Consider the following 24,490-nt stretch of genomic DNA (forward strand, 5'->3'; position numbering starts at 1 on the left):
TATGCAATGTGGAACAAGGCTGTGATTATGTGGGTATCACCCACTAGGATTCATATCAAAGGCAGCATGTGGATGAGTCCAGACAGGGTTTGACAACTGTTTCTGAGCTTTCCAGATCAGAGATAGAAACAGATATGATCTGCATAGCCTCCTTTTTACTTTACATTTTCAGATGGGTAAGCTGTCTTTCATGTTACATAATCAACCCCAAGTTACTCAGCCTCCCACCTCACTCACGCTTGCCCAGCCCCACCTTGCTAACCACTGCCATCTTTTCATAACCATTTCCAAGACACTCAAAATCATGTCAACACCCTGAAGACCTGCTAGGCCCCAGGCTGTGTTGCAGAATCACTAATACAAATATCAATTACAGATGAGCACTGGAAGGGACTCAGGCTCCTAGAAATTGAACACCACTGTGTTTTAACAAATTCAAAGAATTCCCTGGTTATCTTGGAGGCCAATAATTCATTTCAATAATACTTGCTGAAGACCTTTGAGCTGGCTAGATGGATGGCTGGGATGTCACATTAAGCAATCAAAGCCCGTTCCTCAGAGAACTTGCAGTCTAGTAATGGTTACACACTTATACAGAGGCAACCTCAGTAGAATGTAATGAGAGTTAAGCAAGGAATGCAGCTAAGAAATAACTATGGGCCTCAAAATAACAAGTGAGGCACATGTATAATAATATTTCTCCACACGGGCTAAAGTAGACAAGAAAAATAAATATTGAATGGGTTTACCAAAAGCAAGAGAGTTAAAGACTTCCCCATCCCTCCCACATCCATATGACTTTTACAATACATGAGCCCACCTCCCAGGCAACAGGTTGTACCAGGGGGATGGGCGTCTGCTAGAAAGACAACTTTGTAGTTCACGTACACTAGAAAGGAAAACAATGTTTTATAAGATGTGACATCAAGAGATTATCTTGGCCAATCCAATTCTCTCCCCCCTCAGGAATTTTAACTGAGAAAATTGAGAAGAATTTGTCACTTGGTAGTGGGACAGTTATGGAAGGCACCACAGGGAGTGTGGCTGTGAGGTGTTAACAGGGAGCACAGAGTCAATCTCAGGCAGTTTTTCTGAAGTTCCAAACATCTTCTTGAATTCAGAGTTCACCCTCTGGGTAAAGTTCCCAGGAAACCAGGCTTCCTCTTCTGTCCCTGGGTCCTATGCAGTCATGGCTCACTTATCAACACAGCAAATCTCATTTACTTGTGCTAGCCTGAGTCATCTCTTTCTTACAATAAAGAAGCTGAATAGATGGGCCTGAGTGAAAATAATGTGTTCAGATGTTAAGTTCAGTCAGTCAGAATTCTTAAAAATGCTTATTAATTTTTGTGGGAAACCACAAAAATATGAATAAAAAATTTAATAATCTCCAACTAAAATTCCCTCCAATCCCACCACTCTCCTTCCAAGGTAGAAAATAGAGAGTGATCTTCCACATATTTCTTCACAGTCACAAAACATACATAAAGTTATATACACACACAAAAGGTCTTTTTGGTTTGGTTGTGGACATTGCTTTTTAAAGCATTTGTATTTGTAGCATTGATATTCATAATATATTTGTTTTAAGCTCTTTCTAAGACTATGCAGGGGACGGTTCAATGCTGTTAGAGCTAAAAAACAAAAACAAAAACCAAAAAACACTCACCTAGATTCAAATGTGTTCTACTTTTGTCACTAGTTCCCTATGAGATTGTATAGAAATCAATTTAGCTCCTCCTGAATTAGAGTTACAATCTTTTCATCAAAGAAAAAAGGCAATAAAGTAGCCTTGTGCTTGGTGCCATGCAAAGTAAATTTTTAAAATTCCATCCTCACTCTGTAGGTGCCCACACAGCAAAAAAACAACCCTGGAGAATGACGTGAGAGTGATAACAGTGTGCTCAGAGGAGCATGGTTAGAAAGTAACACCCCCTCAAATACCTCGTACAAAGAGAAAGAGACTAACACTTACCCCAGATGAGGGCCACAATTCTGTAGTATAAATTATGAGTAGGAGAAATCTTTCCTGGTCTTGCTATCAATCTACACGTGACTTGAGCAAATTGCTTAACATTTTGGCACTTAGTTTAGTCATATGTGAAATTCAATTCAATAAATTTTGGTAACTACACTCCTTCTGTATTAGGTAATAGGTACTGAGAAAAAAAAAAGGATTAGGACAGAACTTCTGACCTTAGATCACTTGCAACCCCAATAACGATGGGAGCGGAGATAGAGCTGTGAACAATAACGCACAACAAAATACAGCCAGTGCTCTCGTAGCCATAGGGAAAAATGTTGTGGAACTCCAAAGAAAGAGAAACTCCCTCTGCTTGGGGGCCTGGGAGTTGGGAAAGGCTGGCAGAAGTTTCTGTTTGGCACTGGAATTGAGTTAGGAGGTCATGCAATCGAGCAAGAAAGTTGGGCTGGGGAATCTCTGAGGACACTGCCAGCTCTACTCTCTGAGTTATGAGACATAGGTAAAAAACACTTCCCCCTCTCCACATACATACACTCAGGATACGGGTGTATGGGTAGCATCTTAAGTTGGCTATTATATCTAATGAGCAGGACAAGCTCTGCTTGCACTTTATAGTGGGTCAATCTCCTCCCTGCAACCTCTTACCCCTTCATCTATAAACCACAATCCATGACTACCTGAGACAAGGGTAAGGTAAGCTTCTCTTAGGTTTTATGCAGCTCTCATACTAATAGGAAAGAGATGCTATTAGAGACAGAGTGTCTGGTTTTTAAAAACACAGACTGTAGAGTAGGTATTGAATGCCAGCTTTCTTTATTTACTGCCTACATGCCTTTGAGCAAGGTATCTAACTTTTCTGAGCATTAGTTGTTTTGCTGTTGTTGCTGTTAACATGAAAATGAGATAATAAAATTAAGAGTATAGAACTGTTAAGAGGTTTAAATTAAACAATATACGTAAATTCTTAGTTCCTGGAATGTAAAATAAGACACCTATAAACAGGGAGACTATGGTCATGGCAGTGATGATGATGTTGATGATGGTAATGCTGATGGTGACGACAGCCTTGATTCTCACACTCAATCTCATAGATTCCCATAAAAACAGGGATGGATCTCAGTGGCTACAGCCAATTGTCCCTCTCCCTTATGTGTTCTATCTGTCCTCTCAGAATCTGCTTCTAGGCTTTGCTGACCTATTACAACCGTGCCTAGGTTTTGATCTAGCTTTGCCTGCAAGTTAACATCTGATTATACTTTGTTTCTTCACCTCATTTCTCAGCCCTTAGTTTATTCTCCACCAGCATTGCATAGGGCTCATCTTGGATTTCTGTTAGTAGATTCAGGCCTCTGTCTTGAGCTCTCCCTCCTCATGGATTCCTGACCTTACCCAAGATCATGTCTAGTTTAGCTTCAGTCTCTCCTCTTGCATACCTTCCTAATCCGTACTCATTCACCCATGCTTATATTATGGCTGCTTATATTCACCTGCTGCTATTGGCCTGGTAATGTCAGCCTTTAAGATCTTATATGTATGTCTATGGTACCCCTTTCAAGAAGTCCAGTAGTTGTAACTCAGGAAGTAGTAGTCTAGGGCTTAAGCTCTCTAACTCTGGCTATAATTATCTCCCCAGGTTATGGAACCTTATATCATTGACTCTAATCTCACAGGAAAATCAATGGGAATGGCAGAATTTTGATCACAAGGTTGAACCAGTACATACAAACTCCATAATGACCTGACTCTACCCAGCCCTCTGAATTTGAATGTCAATTTTATATTTTAGAAGACACAGAAAATACTAATTATCTAATACTAATACTATTAAAATCAGGAAATGGGATCAATTTGAAAAGAACTTTTAAGCCCAACAGCATAAAAATTCTTTTCAAATTGATACCCATCTCCTGATTTTCTTTATGTACTAAACAAAAAACTAGAAAAAACTTCACTATCATTTCCATTTTTTAGCTGAACAGTGGATTGAGAAATGTTTAAGGAAAATTTTAGAAAGTTATAAAACACACATACACTTGTAACAAAACTGCAGCATCAAAATGGTGTCCAAACCAACTTTCAAACTTATATTTTCATGCTGCTCAAGTACATGCTAACTACGCTTGGGAAGCACAGTATCACCAAGATGGAAAGCCAGAGAAGTGTGTGGTCCATTTCTAGGCTTGTGGCAAGGAGGACTACATTTAGCTCTTGACCTACCCTCCCTTCACTGAACCCACCCCAGTTTCTTTCAGGGTCCAACAACATACTTGCAGATTTTCTTGCCAAGACCTTTATTCTCCTCAATACCGTAAAAGTTGTTAGGAATTGGCACACACAGTCTTATACTCCCCAAGATAGAAATCATACTAAGATTCCAGGAAAAATAGAAGGAGAATTTAAGGTGCTTTCTCTGGGCAGCAAGGACTTGGCCTGGTTCTCATATTGGGCCTGGTCCAGAGAATTCTCTCTCAACTCTTTGAAAATACCTATTGAGAAATGCATGTGTGAGAAAATAGATACCAAACAAGAGGTGTACCTGGCTCAGTCCTGTGATTCACCATGATAAGCCTACACTTTCATTTCTGCCCTTGACAAGCCCTGTTCCAGATGTGGTTGAAAGGGTTTGCATTGTGTAATTTAAGCAAATCTATACTCACTTATGCAATAAGAACTATCAGTGAAACACATCTGGGAGCGAAAAGGAGAAACTATTGTAATACCTTATGCAATTACTCTATTGAAATTATAATCATTTTCCTAATGGAAAATAAATACCACTGTTTACTAGGTTACTGACATCACGGGTTGTTTCATCAGCCAAGGTTTCCTTGTACAAGAGCTAACAGCGAAATTGTGTGTCTCGTGTGAATCTTTTTTTAATAACAGATTTATTGAGATACAATTCACATATATAATTTATACTGTTACAGTGTAAAATTAAGTATTTTTTAGTATATTCACAAGGTAGTGCAATGATTAGCACTATCTAAATTCAGAATATTTTCATCACTGCAAAAAGAAACCCCTCACCTATTAGAATTGCTCCCCATCTCCTTTCCTCATAAGCCCCTCACAACCAATAATTTACTTCCTATTTTTAAGATTTTATTATTCTGAACATTTCATATAAATACAATCATACAATATGCAGTCTTTTTTGCCTGGCTCATTTCACTTGGCATAATGCTTTCAAGGTTCATCCTTACTATCGCATGTATCAGTATGCCATTCATTTTTATGGCTGAGTAATATTACATTGTATGGATATACCACATACAGTTTATCCACTTTGTTGATATACATTTGGGTTGTTCCCATTATTTGACTATTATGACTAATGCTACTATGAACAATCATGTACAGGTTTTTGTGCGGTCATATGTTTTCAATTCTGTTGATTATATAATTCAAAATTATGGAATTTCTATATCATATGGACTTTTTTATGTTTGACGTTTCGAGGAATGGCCAAATTGATTCCTAAAGTGGTTGAACCATTTTATAATCCCACCAAGAATTATGAGGGATTCAATTTCTCTGCATCTTTACCAACACTGTCTTTTTCATTTTATCAATCCTAGTAGTTATGAATATCTCAATGCATATTTGTGCTTTTTAAATTGTGATAAAATATATATAACGTAAAACTTACCATTTTAACCACTTTTAAACGTGTAGTTCAGTGGCATTAAAAACATTCATATTGTTGTGCAATCATCACCAATATCCATCCCCAGAAAATATTTCATCTTGCAAAACTAAAACTCTACCCGTTAAACAATTACTCCCCATTCCCATCAGCCCCTGGCAACCACATTCTATTTTTCTCTCTCTCTGCCTTTGACTCCTCTAGCTGTTGTGTGTGTGTGTGTGTGTGTGTGTGTGTGTGTGTGTGTGGTTACCATGGGGATTACATTTAATACCTTAAAGTTAAAAACTCTAATTTACATTTATACAACCATAATGTCAATATGAAAAAAACTCTGCTCCTATACAGCTACCTCCCTACCCCTTTCAGCTGTTGATGTCACAAAATTACATCTTTATACATTGTATGTCTAAAACATAGACTAATGATTGTTTTTATATGCATTAGTCTCTTAAATCATGTAGAAAACAACAAGTGGAGTTATAAACCAAAGTTACAATAAAACTAGCTTTTATAATTTGTCTTAATCCGTTCTGGCTGCTACAGCAAAATACCACAGACTGGACGGCTTATAAATAACAGAAATTTACTTCTCTCAGTTCTAGAAACTGGAAGTCCAAGATCAAGGTGCCTGCATGGTCACATTCAGGTGAAGGCCTTTTTCCTGGTTCATAGCTAATGTCTTCTCACTGTGACCTCATACGGCGGAAGGGGTGAGAAATCTCTCGGGCCTCTTTCATAAGGGCATTAATTTCATTATGAGGGCTCTGCCCTGATGACCTAATCACTGCCCAAAGGCCCAGCTTCCTAATACCATCACATTAGGTATTAGAATTTCAACATATGAATTCGGGGGTAGGGGCAAACATTCAAACCATAGTATGATTTTTTGTGTATTTACCTTTACCAAAGATCTTTATTTCTTCCTATAGCTTCAAGATATTGCCTAGTGTCCTTTTATTTCAACCTGAAGGATTTCCTTTAGCATTTCCTGTAGGGCAGGTCTAGCAGTAACAAACTCCCTCAGGTTTTGTTTATCTGGGAATGCCATAACTTCACCCTCATTTTTGAAATACAGTTTTCCAGATATAGGATTCTTGGTTGATAATATTCTTCCTTCAGCACTTTGAATATATCAACCCACTTCCTTCTACCCTCCAAGGTTACTAATGAGAAATCTGCTGATAATCTTATCAGGAATTATTTGAGTATGACAAGTCACTTCTCTTGCTTCTTTCAAAATTCTCTCTTTCTCTTTGGCTCTCAACAGTTTGATTACAATGTGCCCCAGAGTGGGTCTCTTTGAGTTTATCAAGCTTGGAGTTGGTTGAGCCTCTTGGATGCATGTATCCATGTATTTCATAAAACTTGGGAAACTTTCAGCCACTATTTCTTCAAATAATTTCTCTCTCTCTCTCTTTTCCTTCTGGAACTCCCGAAATATCTATGTTGCTTGACTTGATGATATCCCACAGATCGCTCAGGCTCTTTTCACTTTCCTTCAACCTTTTTTTTCTATTCCTCAGGCTCAGTAATTTCAACTGTCCTATCTTCAAGTTGCCTTTTTCTTTATTCTGCCTACTCAAATATGTTTTTGAATCCCCCTGATGATTTTTTTAAATTTCAATTATTCTACTTTTCTGATCCAGAATTTCTTTTTGGGTTCCTTTTTATGCTATCTTTCCATTTATATTTCCATTTTGTTCATACATCATTTTCTTGACTTTGTCCATGTTCCATATCTTCTTTTAGCACTTTAAATACCTTTTACAGTTGTTTTAAACTTTGTCTACTAAGTCCACCATCTGGTCTTTCTCAGGGACATTTTCTGTTGATATTTTTCCTTTGAAAAAGCCTTACTTTCCTACTCTTTGTATGCCTTGTGATTTTTTTTTAATTGTTGTTGAAAACTAGGCACTTGAATCTTATAATGTGGTAACTGAAGATTCAATTATCCCCCTTGCCCAGGGTTTGCCATTTATTTTTGTTTTTTTCTTGTTTTTTGTTTCATTTATTGTAGGAGGGTGGCTCTGTGCTGGGGATCAGCCTAAGGTATGAACTTAAGGTTCTCTCAGGTCTTTTCTAAGATTGTGATTTTTCCCTAGATAAGCAGAGTGACTTTCTAAATTTCCCCATATACTTTGAAATGTATTAGTCCTTAAATATCTGGCACACAAAAGGAGCAAAGATAAAATAAAGGGAGTAAAAAGTATACCAGTCCTTTTCTTTTTTCTTTTTTTTTTGACATCTTTATTGGAGTATAATTGCTTTACAATGGTGTGTTAGTTTCTGCTTTATAACAAAGTGAATCAGCTATACATATACATATATCCCCATATCTCCTCCCTCTTGTGTCTCCCTCCCACCCTCCCTATCCCACCCTTCTAGGTGGTAACAAAGCACCGAACTGATCTCCCTGTGCTATGAGGCTGTTTCCCACTAGCTATCGATTTTACATTTGGTAGTATATATAAGTCCATGCACTCTCTCACTTCGACCCAGCTTACCCTTCCTCCTCCCCATGTCCTCAAGTCCATTCTCTACGTCTGCGTCTTTATTCCTGTCCTGCACCTAGGTTCTTCATTACCATTTTTTTTTTTTTAGATTCCATATATATGTGTTAGCATATGGTATTTATTTTTCTCTTTTTGATTTACTTCACTCTGTATGACAGACTCTAGGTCCATCCACCTCACTACAAATAACTCAATTTCATTTCTTTTCATGGCTATTATCCCATTGTATATATGTGCCACATCCTCTTTATCCATTCGTCTGTCGATGGACACTTAGATTGCTTCCATGTCCTGGCTATGGTAAATAGAGCTGAAATGAATATTGTGGTACATGACTCTTTGAATTATGGTTTTCTCAGGGTATATGCCCAGTAGTGGGATTGCTGGGTCATAAGGGAGTTCTATTTTTACTTTCTTTTTTTTTTTTTTTAAGATGTATCTTATTTATTATTGAGCCGTTAATACAATTAAGTGTTTTAAAAAGCAAGAATGAATCACAAAGTAAAACTCAACATATTTAACAACACATTGAATAAAAGAGACTGCACAGAGCTCCCTACCCACTTCTGCTATTTGAAGATACAAGAGATCTGCGACCAGGAAGAGGATCCTCACCCGACCACCTTGGCACCCTGATCTCTGACTTCCAGCCTCCAGGACTGTGAGAAATAAATGTCTGTTGTTTGTAAGCCATCCAGTCTCTGATATTTTGTTATAGTAGCCCAAATGGACTAAGACGGACTTTGAACAAATTAACTAGTTAACAATTCTGGGTCTCCCACAATTCCAAAGTCTTCTTCATTTCCCATGAATCTACAAACCACATCTGTTAATTTTAATTTTAATTTCCTTTTGAGGCAAAATTCCTTTATTCATTTGTTTCTGAACCTACAATTCTGAAACCCAATGAATTTTAACATTAATGTACTTATTATTTACATATTGTCACATTTCAAAACAAATTTGAGGCAGTAAATGTTATTACTTAGTAATTAACAGTTTAGTTTTTTTTGTTGTTTTTTTTTTTACATCTTTATTGGAGTATAATTGCTTTACAATGGTGTGTTAGTTTCTGGTTTATAACAAAGTGAATCAGTTATACATATACATATGTCCCCATATCTCTTCCCTCTTGCATCTCCCTCCCTCCCACCCTCCCTATCCCACCCCTCTAGGTGGTCACAAAGCACCGAGCTGATCTCCCTGTGCCATGCGGTTGCTTCCCACTAGCTATCTATTACACGTTTGGTAGTGTATATATGTCCATGCCACTCTCTCACTTTGTCACATCTTATCCTTCCCCTTCCCCATATCCTCAAGTCCATTCTCTAGTAGGTCTGTGTCTTTATTCCCATCTTGCCACTAGGTTCTTCATGACCTTTTTTTTTTTTTTCCTTAGATTCCATATATATGTTTTAGCATACTGTATTTGTTTTTCTCTTTCTGACTTACTTCACTCTGTATGACAGACTCTAGGTCCATCCACCTCACTACAAATAACTCAATTTCGTTTCTTTTTATGTCTGAGTAATATTCCATTGTATATATGTGCCACATCTTCTTTATCCATTCATCTGATGATGGACACTTAGGTTGCTTCCATGTCTGGCTATTGTAAATAGAGCTGCAATGAACATTGTGGTACATGACTCTTTTTGAATTATGGTGTTCTCAGGGTATATGCCCAGTAGTGGGATTGCTGGGTCGTATGGTAGTTCTATTTTTAGTTTTTTAAGGAACCTCCATACTGTTCTCCATAGTGGCTGTATCAATTTACATTCCCACCAACTGTGCAAGAGTGTTCCCTTTTCTCCACACCCTCTCCAGCATTTATTGTTTGTAGATTTTTTGATGATGGCCATTCAGACCGGTGTGAGATGATATCTCATTGTAGTTTTGATTTGCATTTCTCTAATGATTAGTGATGTTGAGCATTCTTTCATGTGTTTTTTTGGCAATCTGTATATCTTCTTTGGAGAAATGTCTATTTAGGTTTTCTGCCTATTTTTAGATTGGGTTGTTTGTTTTCTTTGATATTGAGCTGCATGAGCTGCTTGTAAATTTTGGAGATTAATCCTCTGTCAGTTGTTTCATTTGCAAATATTTTCTCCCATTCTGAGGGTTGTCTTTTCTTCTTGTTTATGGTTTCCTTTGCTGTGCAAAAGCTCTGAAGTTTCATTAGGTCCCATTTATTTTTGTTTTTATTTCCATTACTCTAGGAGGTGGATCAAAAAAGATCTTACTGTGATTTATGTCAAAGAGTGTTCTTCCTATGTTTTCCTCTAAGAGTTTTATAGTGTCTGGTCTTAAATTTAGGCCTCGAATCCATTTTGAGTTTATTTTTTTGTATGGTGTTAGGGAGTGTTCTAATTTCATTCTTTTACAGGTAGCTGTCCAGTTTTCCCAGCACCACTTATTGAAGAGACTGTCTTTTGTCCATTGTATATCCTTGCCTCCTTTGTCATAGATTAGTTGACCATATGTGCATGGGTTTATCTCTGGGCTTTCTATCTTGTTCCATTGATCTATGTTTCTGTTTTTGTGCCAGTACCACATTGTCTTGATTACTGTAGCTTTGTAGTGTAGTCTGAAGTCAGGGAGTCTGATTCCTCCAGTTCCGTTTTTTTCCCTCAAGACTGCTTTGGCTATTCGGGGTCTTTTGTGTCTCCATACAAATTTTAAGATTTTTTGTTCTAGTTCCGTAAAAAATGCCATTGGTAATTTGATAGGGGTTGCATTGAATCCGTAGATTGCTTTGGGTAGTATAGTCATTTTCACAAAATTGATTCTTCCAATCCAAGAACATGGTATATCTCTCCATCTTTTGGTATCATCTTTAATTTCTTTCATCAGTGTCTTATAGTTTTCTGCATACCGGTCTTTTTTCTCCCTAAGTAAGTTTATTCCTAGGTATTTTATTGTTTTTGTTGCAATGGTAAATGAGAGTGTTTCCTCAATTTCTCTTTCAGATTTTTCATCATTAGTGCATAGGAATACAAGAGATTTCTGTGCATTAATTTTGTATCCTGCAACTTTACCAAATTCATTGATTAGCTCTAGTAGTTTTCTGGTGGCATTTTGAGGATCCTCTATGTATAGTATCATGTCATCTGCAAACAGTGACAGTTTTACTTCTTCTTTTCCAATTTGTATTCCTTTTATTTTTCTTCTCTGATTGCCATGGTTAGGACTTCCAAAACTATGCTGAGTAATAGTGGTGAGAGTGGACATCATTGTCTTGTTCCTGATCTTAGAGGAAATGCTTTAAGTTTTTCGTCATTGAGAATGATGTTTGCTGTGCGTTTGTCATATATGGCCTTTATTATGTTGAGGTAGGTTCCCTCTATGTTTACTTTCTCGAGAGTTTTTATCATAAGTGGGTGTTGAATTTTGTGAAAAGCTTTTTCTGTATCTACTGAGATGATCATATGGTTTTTATTCTTCAATTTGTTAATATGGTGTATCATGTTCATTGATTTGGGTATATTGAAGAATCCTTGCATCCCTGGGATAAATCCCACTTGATCCTGGTGTATGATCCTTTTAATGTGTTGTTGGATTCTGTTTGCTAGTATTTTGTTGAGGAGTTTTGCATGTATATTCATCCACACAGCCGGGTACGTGGGGGAGTTTCTTGCCTTTTGGGAAGTCTGAGGTCTTCTGCCAGCGTTCCGTAGGTGTTCTGTAGGAGTTGTTCCACATGTAGATGTATTTCTGATGTATTTGTGGGGAGGAAGGTGATCTCCAACTCTTACTCTTCTGCCATCTTGAAGGTCTGTCCCAGACCTTTAAATACGCTGGAATTTACTCAGCTGTGGGGGGAGGGGTTTGCAACAATAGCTACCCAACTCTATATCTGTACCTCTGCAATCAGAAGTGTCAATCATTTATCAGAGGACAGATCCTTAATATTTGGAGGACATTCTTTATTTTCCACCCTGGCTCCCACAAGTTGTGGGCAAGTTGCTCCAGGAATACATGTACAGCTGCTTGCTATGGGGCTGTGAGTGGGAGACAGGTGATTGCTACCATGCTAAAAAACTGAAATTGACCACAATTAACCATTACTTATTGTCCAAGCCTTCCTTTAGAATCTACAAGCCTTTAATAGACTCCAGAGCTCCAAAATAGTTACATCAGTCAGATTCTGTCAGTGCAAGTCTTGTCTAGGTAGTGAGATGGATTCCTGGTGCTTTATACTCAAAATCTTCCCCAGATTCTTCCTCTATGTGGTTTTGATTTTATTTTCCTAATAACTAATGATATTAAGCATTATTTTATTTGCTCTTCAATCTAGTTGGTCTTTTCACTACTGAAAATGAGGTATTGAAGTCTTCAGAAATTATTGTTGAATGATCCATTTCTCCCTTCAATTCTATCTGTTTTGCTTCATGCATTTTGTCATTCTGTTGTTAGATGTATGTATGTTTATAATTGTGGGGTTTTTCCCCCATGTGGATTAACACTTTCTTCATCATAAAATGTTTTTCATTGTTTCAGGTAACTTTTGTCATAAATTCTATTTTGTCTGATTTAGTATAGCCACTCCAGCTTTTTTGCATGGTGTATTTTTGTCAATCCTTTTATTTTCAATTCATGTGTATTTTTGAATCTAAAGAGTGTCTCTTGTAGACAGTACACAAATACTGTGTTTTTATCCAGTCTTCCAATCTCTGACTTGTAACTGCAATATGTAATTCACTTTCATTTACTTTCACTACTGATAAGGAAAAATTTGCAGATGACATTTTTCTTCTTGTTTTCTATGTCTTATGTCTTTTTTATTGCTCTATTTCTTCATTATTACCTTATTTTATGTCAAATAGTTATTTTCTAATGTACCATTATATTTCCTGTGTAATTTCTTTTACCATATGTATTTTTAATTTTTTTTGTGTGTCTGTGTTTTCCCTAGGCACTACCAATAACATGTTAATTTACAGAAATCTGGTTCAGATTGGTATCAACTTAAGTATACAAAAATCTTTGTTCCTGAATAGCTCCAAATCTTCCCTCTACTTTGTGCTGTTATTATTAGACAAATGAGACCTTTATTAATCATAGGCCCATCAACAGACCTTTATAATTATTGCTTTATTTGAATATTTTAAAATAAAATTGGAGAAGAAAAAATACACTTACATTGTCTTTTATATTTTCCACAGTTACCTTTACTGGCACTCTTTATTTCTTCACGTGGATTTGAGCTACTGCGGAGTACCCTTTCACTGCAGCCTGAAGGAATTCCTTGTAGGTCATATCTCCTAAAGAGAAATTCTCTCGAAGTTTGCTTATCTGGGGGTGCCTTAATTTCCCCCTAGTTTTTGAAGTATAGCTTGGCTGGATATAGAATTCTTGGTTGACAGTTTCTTTTCTTTTAGCACTTTGAATATATCATTTCACTGTCATATGTCCTCCAAGGTTTCCTATGAAAAATTAGCTGTTAGCCTTATTGAGATCACTTGTACATGTAAGTTCCTCCTCTCTTGTTGCTTTCAAGATTCTCTCTTTGTCTTTGACTTCTGACAACTTGATTATGTGTCTCAGTGTCGATTTTTTTTTAAGTTTATCCTTCTTGGAGTGGAGTTTGTTGAGCTTTGTGCATGTACAGATTAATATTTTTCATCAGTTTAAACCACTGGTGAGCCCCTCCAGTGATTTTTTTCTTTCAATTATTGTACTACCTCTCAACTGTAGAATTTTTAAAAAAATAATTTCTATCTCTTTACTGATATTCTCCATTGGCAAGATGTCATCCTCATACTTTCCTACTTTCCTATTTATACAAGGTTTCCTTTAGTTATTTGAACATAGCTATAGTAGTTGACTTAAATTTTTTTCTGATAAATCTAATGTCCAGGCTTCCTTAGGAACATTCTCTATTGGCTGATTTTTTTCCTGTGTATGGGCCATAATTTCTTTTTTTAAAAATTTTATTTATTTATTTATTTATTTATTTATGGCTGTGTTGGGTCTTCGTTTCTGTGCGAGGGCTTTCTCTAGTTGTGTGGGCCATAATTTCTTAATTCTTTATATGGATGATAATTTTTGGTTGAAAACTGGACACTGTAAACAATATAAGGTGGCAACTCTGCATATCAGATCAACCCTACCAGAGTTTTTTTCCTTGTTGCTGTTTGTTGTAGTTGCTATTTTTTGCATAATCACTTTTCTCAAGTAATTCTTTAAAGTCTGAAATCTTTAACATTTCTGACCACTGAAGTCTCTGTGGTTTGCTTAATGGTCAGCTAATTATTTGACAGAGATATTTTTAATTGCTTTGGATCAAATTAGTCTCCCAACCTTTGCTGAGGGTTGTGTGTGGGTATGTTGAGGTATGCCTGCAGTATTCCATAGGTAGTGTCTAATTCTGCCTTAACTTTCACTTCCTGCTTGTGTAGACCCTCAATATCAGTCAGAGGTGAGAGAATAACGACTCCTCAGGTCTTTTCTGAACATGCAAACAGCCCTGAATGTGTATATGTCTTTCTAGATTATCAGAAATATGTTATAGTTGTTCAAAGCACCCTATGGACAGCTCATTACCCAAATTCTTCTTTTAAGTCTTTTGGTCAGCTTCTTGTTCGTCCAACAGTTATGGCCACCTCAGGCAGCTGCAACATTAAACAACTGTCACTGATTGTCTTTGCCAACTGCCCCAGAAGAAAGGCTGTTTGCACTGAGTAAGCCCAAAAGCAGTCCAAACAAACACAAGCCCTGCAAGTGGTGATTTCCAGAGACCTGCATGAACTTCAAATAATAAAAATTATTTGCGAATGAGGCCTTGAGGGCACTTGAAACTCCCTCTCCTGTGGCTGTTAGTCTGCTATTTTCATGGCTAAAGTGATTGCAAGGCTGTTGGCTTTCAAGACTACTATGGAACTAGGGAAAGAGAAATTAGAATAGGAGATGTTAAAATTCCACAAAGCTTACTGTTCTTTACCAAGATTCAGCTAGGTTTCATTAGTAAACCCTCTGCAGATTGTCTCAAGCCTTTGGTTAATTTCCAGAGTTCTTAAAAAAAGTTGATTTTGACAATTTTTGCAATGTTCTTGTTGCTTTTATGGAGGAATTAATTTTTGTAGATCTTTACCCCACCATTCTGGAAGTCTGATCACCCTCACTTGAATTTTGATAAGATCACACCCTTCAGTAACTTGGCTCAAAATTCCACCCACAGCTTAATCCCACAGGCAGCTAGATAATGTCTTGAATATCCTGTTTTTCATACTATCATTTTCTAAACCAAAACTACAGCATCCTTTCCTAAGCACTGACACATTCAGCAGTCATGTAGATAGAACAGAGAAGTCCCCATTTGAGTTTGCACAAGTCTGCCCCAGATTCTCTAGTATTAAAGTGATTATTATACTATTTGCTTTTATCCAATAGTAGCTCCACAATTTCTAGAGGGGCAGTGAGGAGCCAAAAGATTAGAACTGGAGGTCTAGGAAATCTGTCTTAAAACCAGGTATGCATAGGTAAGACAGTGTATTTTATTTACATGGAATGTTTACTTGGGGTGATTTGCAGAGGGGCTTTAATTAGAGCATGTATTATATTGAGAATACACATTTTTTACTGAGCATGCCTGCTTTTTGAGGGCCTTTATGGGTACAGTTGATGATCTCCCAGAAGCTACCTCTTAGCATAGTTGCTGCCTCTATTTACCTTACATTATTACTATAAGGATGAAAAGGAGAGCAGATGCTATTTTATAATGATAAAGGTACACAAAATAAAGCATAGCTAGAGACTCTGCAATTATGTAATGGCTTTAGCAGCTCCCATAAAGTGTAACAACTCAGAGTAAACGTTCACTGTTACAAAGGGCAGGGCCTGACTACTATGCTGTGTTCTTTATATAGATTGCTTCTGATATAGACCAGCCATCCAAGGACCCACCACTTTTGTGCTGAGTTATCTTTACAAGGAAGTGGGTATTCATTTTTAGCACAAAATTTCTGAAAGATAATCTTGAGTGACATTACTATATCAATAGCTGAACAGTCTGCATTCAAAAGTACCTGAATAAGCATGGTCCCTCAGTAAAACATTAACTTTTCCTTTCATGTATTATCATGTATTCAGAAAATGAAAGAACAAGTCACCTGTAGTACATGAAAACACATTAAGCAAGATAAAGGGGAGATAACTAACACTGAAAATGGATACAAATGCTTCTCATCTTTTATCCCATCATTCCCAAAGATTCTGAACTTTCGCAAGGGATTGGTATGGCCTTGGGATGACTCCTTAAGAGACTGGCATGGCTAACTTCTGTGACTTAGCCGAGGAAAGTGTGCACAGTGCCTAAACCAGGTAGTGTTTTGATGGTTGGGTAAGTGGTTGAATTGTTCCTTTAATTTGGATTCAATGCAGCAATAGATCTCTTGAGTTGAATATTGTGGAGGTGGGGTTAATAGTTTAATATTGCTTTATTCTGTGGTTTCACATTTCCATTAGAGAGTGATTTCTTTTAATAAATCTTTCATGATTATAACTAGCTACTCTGATTTCTTAATAATTGTCAATCTTGCCATTGTTAATTTATATATGACTCTTCTGCTCTTGTTTCTTGTTGAACCCATGTCAGTTCCTTGTTATACCTAAATGTCTGTGTTCTCAATTATATGGTGAACTGCATGATGAGAGGGGCCATATCTGCTGTGTGTCCACTTTTAAAATTCACAACTGTGAAGTCATTGACCCAGTCACATTGAATTTTCATTGTGTTTTGCTGTTTCAAAGACATTTTTCCCTCCACCATTTTGTTTGATTAGATTCCAAGCAATACCAATATTGAAGAGTACCTCAGCTAGTGGTATAAATTACTAAGATTCTTGGCATCCTTTACCTTCTCTTATAAGAGTCCCCGAAATTACTCTCATCTCATTATAAATCCTCATGGCTTAACTGGGAGACGATCTCAGCCCAGTCTCTAGAGAAGACACATGACCCAGGTCTGTCCAATCAATGTATTCTATGCCCTGGCCACAGTAATAAGGTTCATGGATGGCATTATTCATAATTATTATAATTAATGATTATTACTATTAATTGTTAAAACTTGTTATGTGCTTGGCATATATATTAAATTTATTTAATACTCTTAATACACCTAAAATTAGACACTATTATTATCTTCAATATGCAGATGAGGAAACTGAAGCACAAAGTGTCAGTTTCCTTCCAGATGTCAAAAGCTTGTAGGTGGAAGAGTCAGGATACAAATCTAGGCAGTCCACATCAATCTGTGCCCTGACCATGGTACTGACAGTCTAGCCCTTTGTTAGAATCAATGGGAAAAAAAGCACTCTTCAAAGGTAAGTTGAGGCAGGAACTGCTCAACACCATTATGTAGAAATACCTGCCTGAGAAAAAAGTCACTATAGAGGAAAACATATGGAAGAACAGACTGAGTTCCAATGACACTGATGGAGGCCTTGGCTCTGGCAGTTTCTGAAGCCTTTAACCTGGAACTTGGCAGTATTGCTAGCTAATAAATTTTCCTTTTCTTCTTAACCTTCTTTTCACTGGATTCTTTCACTTATACCCAAAATGTCCTCACTAATAAAACCAGGAAGTGGCAAGCTAGAGCCCAAAGAAAACTAAGTTGAACTAAGTTGAAAGCCAAATTTAGATTAAATATGCACAAGCAGCTATCACTCACTACCCTCAGAAGAATCATTACAAAACCAGTGTTGAAAGAATTAGTGAGCAATATGTACATATGTATGTGTATATATGTATATATACACATACATATGTATACACATGTATGTACGTGTATGTGTGTGTGTGTGTGTGTATATATATATATATATACACACACACACACACACACACACACACATATATTTTTAAATTGTATAAATATTTATTTAGGTGAGGGGACCAGGTCCTGAGAGATCCATGCTCTATTTATTTATATTATGTATTAAGTAGAGCAATTACTCTTGTTAAGAGCTGGGATGGTGGGGAGCGTCCTAGCAATCACAAAATAGCCACTATTCTTGGAAAAGGAAAACTTAAAAACAAACAAAAAACACCCATAGTGGAACAATATGTAATACTACGCTGGAGTAGAACACATAAACATTGCAAGCCAGTAGGAAAGATTTGTAACATGGTTGTATGCTGAGAGACGAAGGAATAGGAGGGGATTAGTCTTACACCCCTCCCCCCACCCATGAAGGATAAATCTCCAAAAGTGAGTACTGAATTGTCAGAAAGTTTCCAGAGTAGAGAAACGTTCCAAGTGTGATGTCCAGCATGGGATTCTGTATTTCAGTCCCTAATGTAAAGGCTAGATTCCTGTCTGCAAAGATCCTACTGTGTAGAAATATGAACTACTTGCTGCCTTAACCTAGAAGATTTTCCCTGACCACCTTCCAAGAGGGCAAATAATAGTAGTGGCCAAAAATAATTAATATTATCAGGGAATTCATCCCCCCATACCACCCAGCAATCCCCCTTGGTACCTGCTACTTGAAAATGCCCCTCTTATAATCAGCCTGTCTAATATGCTTGTGTTGCCAAAGAGGGTGCCCCTAAAGGCACTTAAGGGATTTGAAGGGTGTATGGTTACAGAATCAGTTTCATATTTGAGGGGTTTGTATCTGCCATTATGTCAGTGTTTGAAGAGGAAAAAAAAATACCCAATATACTTGCATTTATGAAAGCTAGAGAAAGGTTGCCTCCTCTCCTTTTCCAATCCCATCTTAAGCAATTTATGCAGTATTAATGTCTACAACCTGCTTTCTGATTCTGTTTATAATTTTACTTTTTTTTCCCCTTTCTGATTGGACAATTTTATCTGGACTGGTTATAACACCCAGCACAGCATCAGGTCCTCTCATTTACGTGTTAATGTGCTGTTCTGGAAGCGCGATGTTAAAATGATGAATATCACCTGAGAAGAAGATTGGACGAGAGCAAAAGAACTGGCAAGTTGCCTTGTGGAAATAGCTTTCGACTTTATCAAACCATGGGGTAACATGTCAGATTATATTATGTACAATTAATTATTAATGCAGGCTGAGCCTTATTTTGAAAAGCACAAACATGCACTTCCAATAATTTCCTTCCCATGGAAAATCTGTTGTGTCCCTCAAACTGAGCAGCAAAATATCCCTCACAAAATACCTTAAGGCTTCCATTTCTCCAGATTTAGCATGCATCTGAGACAAGAAAGCTTTCACAAGCCTCCTTGCCATGGACACAACAGAGATGTGTTTTTGCTTAATTAAAATTCTTTTTTGGCAACAGATGTCCTTGCAAAAATAGCTCAGAGCTCGGTGAAGCATTTTTATAGGCTGGAGTTCAGCAATGAGGAGCCCATCATCTGCCTTCCCTGCTCTGAGAGCAGCACAAGAGACCAGGTGGCTGGTCACAGTTTGAAAAGTGAACAAATGTATTTATTCGTTCTGAGCAATTTGCAACCTACTGGGAGACCAGGAGCCCTCTCCCAGCCCCTAGCTTCTGAGAACTAGGACTGTGGGAGAAAGGGGCTGTTTAATTGCTTTGCACAGTCTCTCTCACTAAAGCAATTAGCACCCAGAGGAAAGTCTGGGAGAACACAGCCAGGCCTCACACCCATATGGTGGCCTGTAATCGGCCTGCCTGCTGTCCAGGCACATAGATGATTCAATCAGTGATGCAGGCGTGGGCCCTGGTGCTCTGCTTCCTCGCTTGCTGCTGATGAAATGTCCCCCATTCCTGAGCTCCTAATCCATTGAAGAACTAGTGTACAGTGGGTGGAAGCTCATCAGCTTCACACCTAGCTAACTTGACTGGAAAAAAGAAAAGAAAAATACTTAATAAGCTTGAGAACTAGAGAAGGCAGCTTAGATCTGGGCTTGGGATGAAATGACTGCTGAGTAGCAGGTGAGAAATCAGATAAACCAACATAGGTCAACTGACAAAGCATCTGAGTGGGATCAGAACCTGGGTCTTAAAATAAATCATGCAGAAGGACATAGACTTTTAAAAATAAAAAAGATACTTGCTATGGATCCTGTGGGTAGGACACAGAGCTTCTATGCATAACAACATTCGGTGGAAATTATGGGAATCAATTTTGTGTGCATCTTTTTAACCTAGCTGCAAAGCTAGATTAGAGCAAAGGCATTCTGTTTATTTTTAGTATGTTCTGTCAAGGACTGAACCAGATAATTGAATAGAGAACAGCTCATTAATTAACCAAGATAATCACATAAAGTTATATTTCATGTTAGTAAATTTTCCTGATAACTGAAGCTTTTTTTAGAGATTTAAAGCTTTCTAATATATTTAGCCACTTTTGTTGGAAATCAGGCTAAAATGTATTGTATACTTCCCTTTATTGTCACACAAGGCCCAGAGAATACTCATCATTCACAGAGGGATAGATTAACAAATTATTTTCTTTCTTTTGTGCAAACTGCATGAATTAATGTTCTCTTTGTGGTTAAGCTACTTATTTTTTTATACTGAAATAATATAATTAAAAAAATCTTACTTCCTTGCATGGGGATAGCAACAAAGTGATTTATTCTAAAAAAGAGGCAGAGGGTTACTGAGTGGAATTATTCAGATGTTCATTTAACAACTATTTAGTGATCACCTACTCTGTCAGGTACTATTCCAGGAGCTGTGGATTCAACAGTGAACAAAACAAACTTCTGGACACCATGAAGCTTGCAAAGGGCAGATAGCCAATCCAACGTTAAATTCATATGCCAGATAGAGCCAAGGCTACAAAGAAAAGGGGATGGGGGAGAGATAGGGTGGTCAGGGAAGGTGACATTTAAACAGAGACCTGAGTAAAATGAGGGAGAAAACCATGTAAATATCTGAGAGAGGAAAACTCCAGACAGAAGGAGTGTTGACTGGGAAAAAATTCTCCATGATGTTTCCACATGTCTTGCAACAACTTTGAAACTACTTCCAAGGATATCTGTAGAGCAGCCTTGGAAGCTAGAGATAGTGGCTCCCTCATGCGCAAAGGGCAGACTTGTTTCCTGACCAGGGTAACAAAGATCATCTCTTCCTACAGGGCAAAGGTTGAGCAGGTTTTCTAGTAGACACTTTAAAAGACTGGGGTTTTCCAAACTCAAAATTCCAAAGCTGGGACACAGACTGTCATGTATACACCATTCACTCAGGGTTGTCCTTGCAACACCCCCATGGGACTTGGGGGACAAGGGGAACTGGTGCAAGCAAGAAGTTCAAACCATCTGCTGTCCCAGGAATAATAAAATGTCTAGATCCTTTTGGGCTTGCTGTGGGGGAAGAAAAAGTACTTCCACAAGGAGGGAAGGATAAGCTAGGTGAAATGCTGGGAATGAGCAAATAAGAACTGAGGATTTGTCAACATGGGGATCTTATTGCAAAAAAAGAACAATTTCTGAGGGCAAAGTTCTGACTGGAGCGGGTTATAGAGAAAATGAAAGAAGACAAAGTAGAGAAAGTGAGTATAGAAAACTCCTTCAAGAACTTTTGCTGTAAACCAGAGTAGAGAAAATGGAAGTAATGTGGGAATCAGAAAAGGTATTTCGGTTTTTATGTTTTGTTTTGTTCTGTTTTTAATGTAAGAGATAGTAGGATATGTGTGTATGTTGGGAAATAATCTTGTAGACAGTGAACAATTAATGACACGAGAGAAGTAGCATCATTGCAGGAGAAAAATTCTCAAGTCGCTAAAAAGAAATGGGCTTCTCCATGCCAGTAGCAGTGTTGGCCTCACATCAGAGTGTGGGCAGTTGATTTTCTGTAACAGGATAGAAGATATCCTGTAAATGGCACAGGTACAAGTAACATGCTAAATTTGGTGATGAGAGGGTACAGAAGTTTTCTTCTGATTGTTTCTATTTTCTCAGTGAGTGAAGTCATAATCAAGTCATCAGCACACAGTAAGGAGGGTGAGTGAAGGGCGCCTGGAGGATTGAGGAGCAGGAGCGAGATGATGGAAGGAAATAGCCATCTAGGAAGGGGAGAGAGGGCACTGACTGGGAAAAGTAGTAGTACTGATACTACAAAGTAGTAAATCCATGTTTCCTCATCAGTGGTCTACAGGATACTAAAAGATGTTAAAAGGTCATTTCATTGGCGGAAAAAGATTATTCCATGGCCAATTAAGTTGGGATATGTTGGTATAAGAAACCAATCAAGTATCTTTACTGAAGGACTTCACAGGATCGTTAATAGGTTATGCAAATGGTAACTTTTCCTAAAGGGCTACAGTATGCAGTTTCCTAAATATATTTGACTGTGGGGTATTAGTAGGGTTTTATAAAACATGACTTGGAAAATGTTGGATTAAATCACTCACGGATGTCCAGCTATGTTTGTTATTGTGTTATAGGAAAACCCTGCCCCTCCAAAGTAGAAATAGAAGCATCAGACATGGTCCATCAGAGAATAGGGCTCTAAACTGTAACTGATGCGTTTGATGAGACCCTCTAGTCCTTGTGAGATGCAGCATGGCCAGGCTTCTGGGGATGCCATGACTTCTAAGGAGGCCATGACTAGATGTGGATTTAAAATAAGTGAAAACACTTGAGCAATATTGAAAGACAAAAACTTCTTCAGCAACCCACTAGTGAAATTACACCCACAGAAAGACCTGGGCAAAGGGAGATCTCTACTGGGGTTTCCAGAAAGGTGATTACAGCACAGTCTGAGGCCCAGGGAACAAATCTTTAGACCAGATAGAGAATAGCCTTTCCTGTCCTGAGGGATCTCTGAGGGTTTGAAGGAGATGTCTGCAAAAATGGTTTTAGAATATCTAGGATCCCCTAGAGGAGAGCCCTCAGCACAAGAGTGGAAAGTGACTTCCCTGCTTCAGGAAGCTTGAGGGGCAACCAGAGGGGTTCAAGTGCAGGAACAAGATTAGTGAACAGGTTTGTCAGGGGTAGTCTTCCCCTGGGTCAGCAGCAGTTCTAATCTGATTCTACTTTGAGCCAAAATCTACACAGCTTAGGCTAACAACAGCTAAAATACAATTCTAGCTACATTATTAAAATTTTTTAGTACTAGGTAGGAAAGAGATTCTGAAAAAGCTGACTAGAATTAAAATAAAATTTAATTTCTTCAAGCATTGTGACATTATTTTGGCTAATTTTGTCATTATCCCCTGTATGCTTTCTCTTAGAGATTAGAAATGAACACACACACAAACACACCAACACACACACACACACACACACACCCCTTGTCTAAAAAATGAGAACACCCTCCATTCTGAAGGACAACAAGACAAGGTTAATTGGGAAGACTCTTTCTCCTCATCTGGACTTGGAGTGAGTGAGAGTAACCCCAAGAAACGGTTAGTGGCCATCACTTTAGAAAAGAAAGAAGAGATGCTTGTGGAAGGAAAGAAAGTATTGTATGGTGGGACATGATTTCAGGGACCCAGCCCAACAACAGGTCCCAAAGATCTCTGCAAATGAAAAACTAAATTTGGCATTTACTCCTTCTACATCTTGAACTCAGCACTGCAGAGTTCTCCCTTTTCCCTTCCTTTTTCCTGACTCCCATAATGCTGTTTAACACAAGGACTGCAAATTCAAATGCCTTCAAAGGCCAGGCATGTAATTTAAATAAGGAAAGCTCAGCCTGGTATTAGAGCAGTGAGGACAATGAAACTGGAGAAGCATTAAACTCAAATCATTTAAGAGCATGGTAATTGGACCTGCAAGCTGACAGTTTAAGACCTCTGCTTTAATGCCTGCCCAACTCCTTTTGTAAAGTTGGATGTGTGGGTTCCTAAGGAGTCATCCTAGCTGCCCACCTTTCCAGTCTGCTGTTTTCAATGTGCTACGTTATTTTATATGTGTCCAGAAGAAGACAGTTATCTTATTTTCCAAAGACAGTATAGAGGTTTCATGAAAACCTTTTAATACTATTCCCAAGTTCACAATTATGTTCTAAATGCTTGTAGTGCCAAATATCTGATTTCTGAATAAAGGATTGCGGGGGAGCGGGTTGCAAGCAATTGTATACTTCAAGCCATTCATTAAATATATGATTAGCTATTATATATGATAGTTCTTATATAATATATGCAAATACAGTATGACATACACATATGTATGTGTTTAATATTCATGTAACTATACATAATGTATAATAGAGTATACAGCCATATATATATGGCTAACTGGTATTAGAGAAAATCCTTTGTGTTGTTACTTTAGGAATGTAAGAAGGAAGCAAGACAGAAGAAAAGAGGGCAAAGGAAATCAAGGAAAAGCTGTTTTGAAGGGGATGAGGACATTTCCTTAAAAAAATTTCTAGTACAGTCACATAATTGCAACCATATTTCACCCCCATTTGATAAAACATGTGAAAAAAAAA

The sequence above is a fragment of the Balaenoptera musculus genome, chromosome 7 (assembly GCF_009873245.2).
Source record: "Balaenoptera musculus isolate JJ_BM4_2016_0621 chromosome 7, mBalMus1.pri.v3, whole genome shotgun sequence".
Lineage (NCBI taxonomy): Eukaryota > Metazoa > Chordata > Mammalia > Artiodactyla > Balaenopteridae > Balaenoptera > Balaenoptera musculus.